This window comes from Engraulis encrasicolus, unplaced genomic scaffold (genome assembly GCF_034702125.1).
Source record: "Engraulis encrasicolus isolate BLACKSEA-1 unplaced genomic scaffold, IST_EnEncr_1.0 scaffold_37_np1212, whole genome shotgun sequence".
NCBI lineage: Eukaryota > Metazoa > Chordata > Actinopteri > Clupeiformes > Engraulidae > Engraulis > Engraulis encrasicolus.
The window spans coordinates 143,255-147,500 of NW_026945676.1; the positions used below are offsets into that span (position 1 = coordinate 143,255).

Below are 4,246 nucleotides of genomic sequence, written 5' to 3' on the forward strand. Positions count from 1 at the left end.
AATAAGACTGTTAGACATAATGTGATGCTGTAATTGTACAATGGCACTGCAACGCAATTGGGGGTTACACGTGGGAGAACCTTTGCTCAGATGACAGGTGTTGCCTGGCGGAGGGGAACACAAACAGTTTTGAACGCTACGCTCGGTGTGTGCATGATAAACTTCTGTCGTGTTTCATTCCTGTTAATGACTATTGCATACAATGCTGACTTGGCGTACTGCTACTGTATGCACTTCAACATTGTGGTGAGCCACAATTAATAGAACACGTCCAGTTTGCTTATTCATGTATACAAGAGATTCCACCGGCTGAGCAAGCTCGTCAGATTGGTGTCAGTCAAGCAACGCCTACGGGGCTTCAAGTGTTAGGCTTAGTTTCTACTGTATAAGATACTGCCTAAAGTTTGGCAAAAGACAAAAAACGCAGGTCTTGAAGAAAGGAAGGACGAAGGAAGCAGCACTGTTGCCTCCACATCAGCTCTACATCACCACTGGGAAGACCTTTAAGACAATAAAGCAAAACAAAAAAACAGGAGTCAGAACACATTTTCACTTTTTTAAATTGAAGCCATCATGACCCAAAAGTTCCAGACTACCCAAAAGTGCTGGCAAGCGTTAATATTCACCTAGTATTCATAAACCTGTATTTTCTGGATGAAAACATTGTTAATATATGCTTGTGATATTTCATAACGAGCCCATTCTGAATTAGGGATAGTTTAACATTTTCTGGTCAAAATGTTGAATTGCACTAGATATGCATATATAAAGGGAAGTGTATGGGTGGGGAGGTAAGGGTCAGAATTGTGTCCCCATTACATTGTGTGTGTGGAGTGGGGGGTCGTTTCAAATGTCAACACTCCTGCATACATACTCTGCAGTCTGAACTCTAACACTTTGCTGCACTATGTGTACTGGCCTCACTGAATATTTATAATAAACTGAACTCTAGTTCCAAACAAGAGAATAGAAACTATAAGCCATGCATTCACTTTTTCATGATGAAAGTGTCCAGTAGATGGCGTTAATGCAGAGTAAAAAACCAAGGAAACTACACTGAGACAAAATTAATGAACTGTTCCTTACGATTTTTCTTATACTGTATTAAGATATAAATGAAGAAATGAGAAGTTTACCCAAATCGGACAAATATAGTATATGGTGCATACATTAACGACATAAAAACTTTTTTTCTTCTTTCTACCAAACTTCTTTCTCCTTTCTCTTTCTCCCAAACAAAACGTTTTAATGGAACATTAGTTGTAGACTATACCACACTTAAAAATATAAAAGAGGTCAGTCTGCAGCCCTGCCTGTCTGGATATGCCTGTAAGACAATCCATACAACCTCCATAAATACTATACATATAATAACTCATTAGACATCCATATTTGGCAATATGGACAACATGGAATGAACTCTCCAAATCATGAATTAACATAGCATTTTTTTTCATTAAGTGTGGCACACTTTGAGACTAAATATGAGTGTGGGGTAGCAATCTATGATACTGTGCACAACGTACATCACTTTACATTACACACTTAGCTGACTCTTATTCAAAGAGACGTACACTAGATATTTACACAGGGCATCGGTTACAGCCAGAGCCATAAAGAGGGAGAGTCGGGCAATCTCCACTGTGTCCTAGGGCCGACTTCCGCATTAGTAAAATTAGCCATTTTAGCGTCTCAGAACTGCTTAGCGATGCGAATGTTAGTGCCTAGAAGTGGGTGTAGCACACATCAAATGCAATGCGATGCAATGCAGGGAATATGACAAGACTCGCTATTCGTAGTAATAACTTCAGATAAACATCACAGATGGTAAAACTGTTGTGATTATCATTACAGAGACAGTTGATAGTTTACATATGTGGTGATTACCCCGCAGTATAGTTCATTAGTCCTTATTTTTGGCTTTTTATGTGATGGTTCTATGTTGAGTCTATGGAAAGACAGCCGCTTTAGGCACGACCTCGATCTCGTTGAAAGGCAGGGCTGCAATTTAACTCCTGGTCCTCCATTCGCGTAACTCTCCCTCTGTATGGCTCTGGTTACAGCCACTGAAGCAATGAGGGGTTAGGTGGCTTGCTCAAGTAGCCATGGAGGAAGGACTAGGGAGAGGTAAGGGAGGGATTTGAGCCTGCAATCCCTTGTTGTAAAATCAATCTCCCTTTTACCTTTCTGTTCTACAAGTACTAGGAAAGATCTGGCCAGCTCTGATATTTGGTTTTTAATCTTCTTTCAAAATGGCGAATTTTTATGTTCTGCTGGTATTTGTATTAGAGTAGCATTAGAGTACAGATGTCACCTGAATCACTACCAGCTCAATCTGTTAAACAAAAAGTTATTGTACAGCATGGTTGTGGAACACCTGGTTGTGAAGCACTGTTGTCAGTAACGGGACATTTAATTATCCTGATCTTAGTTACTATTAAAAGGTGTGTAATACTTACATTAATCAGGTATGTAATACTTACATTAACCAGTACAATGAGCCCCTCATATTTCTCTGCAAAGTGGACCATCAGCGGGAGAATGACACACTGCCATGGATGACACGTCCTCTTGTCTTCTTTTCCGTTTTAGCATGTTTAGTTCAGTGGGAAGAAAACCATAGCCATCACCAATCACTGCATCACCTGTGATCATAGGCTGGTCTGTGTAGAGAGATAGAGACAGTGGTTGGGTGAATGAAAATACAGCATGTCTGAGATTTACTCCACTTACAATACTCACTGTACAACTAATGCAACAATACATGAAAGAAGGGTTTATATTAATTGCAAAATGAAGGGCAAACAGCCAGCTATGGTCATTAAAAAAATCACCATCTATTGAATATAATTGCATTTATTCTGCAGTCGTACGAATGATAATGTGTTGAGGGCAATTTAACTTCAAATTACCCTAGCCTAACACACGCTCTTATATCAGCTTACTTACGAAAACACTCACATACAAACAGTTATGATGTGTTCAGACTGGACTTTGCTATGTTGACAAGACGGTAAGCGGATGGAGACTCCCAACTTAGATCGCTCCCGGACGTGCGGTCCCAGGTGTTTCTATCACTCCCGGACGTGCGGTCCCACCCGATTATATTTCACGTATTATCATATACTGCCACATACAAGCAATTTAGGGTTAGGGTTAGGGTTAGGTTTAGGGTTAAGGTTAGGGTTAGAAACAAAAAACTAACATCAACAAGATAACTGGCTCCGTCATATGGCGGTGGTACCGATAGTCTGGCTAGTGGGAGCGAGATGAAATGGGAGCGTCCTGAGTTGGGAGCGTCAATCTGGGAATCACCCAGACACATCATCACACTAGACTGAACATACAGTAATATGTCTTAACTTCCTTAGTTATAGGCTATCATCATCCAGACTTGTCCTGCGTGCAACCTGTCCTGATGTTCAGATGCACATCATATCAAACTAACATAATTTTTAGATACTCCACGATCCTGAACAACGCTTTGACGGACTACTACATACATCTAGCATGCCATGATCATCATGCCGCATGCAGTGAAAGCTGGAAGTGGAACAAGCTTAGCCCACTCCACCGGCATCCAGAAACCAACCATTCGCCTACACCCAATGCGTCCATGGGATGCCAAGATAATCACGCCAATCATGCCAAGATGAAACAGTTGGGACTTTGGGAGGGGGAAGTAGGGTAAATTACATGAGCCCAATTTACAATATCATCCGATCATGTTTTAATCCGTCTCTGATCAAAACCTGTCACGGGCCAACCAACACCCACGCTATCAACCAGCACAGCAGCTAGCAGTGGACAGTTCTTATCAGGTACAGTAGAACTAGCTAGATAAGGGAGCGGCTAAAGCGGTTCAGTTTCAGTCTCCAGAAAGTCACAACACCAAATTCCACATCCCTTGCCTTCTTTCAACAGCCGAGAATAAAATGCACCTTACCTGACACTTCGGCGCACTATTTATTTATGAATAGCTAATTTTGGGCTGGTGGTGGCAAACTAGAACGAGTGCTAGCTTGCTAGTAAGCAGTAAGTTAGCCACAAAATGTATACCTACATACAAATTGAACAACCCGCACAAGCATACCGTGTTACAAAGTTACAAACACCATATTTGTAGAAATAGAAGATGAATAGACAGCTAACTATGAGCTACTAGTAGCAAAACATATTTGAGGGGGATAAATCGGAATTACATAGGCAAAATGTAATCTAGGCATGTGATTCACAATCCACGAAA

At 41.0% G+C, this 4,246-nt stretch overlaps 1 long non-coding RNA gene across 1 annotated transcript in view; it reads right to left on the minus strand.

The window, feature by feature from the left end:
- Positions 1-275: 275 nt before the first annotated feature.
- Positions 276-4,246, minus strand: part of LOC134443853 (uncharacterized) — a 4,314-nt gene continuing 343 nt past the window's right edge. The window contains exons 2-3 of the long non-coding RNA XR_010033754.1: positions 2,484-2,663; positions 276-501 (exon numbers count right to left, since the gene is read on the minus strand). This is a non-coding gene — a long non-coding RNA (uncharacterized LOC134443853). The remainder of the gene's footprint in view (positions 502-2,483; positions 2,664-4,246) is intronic.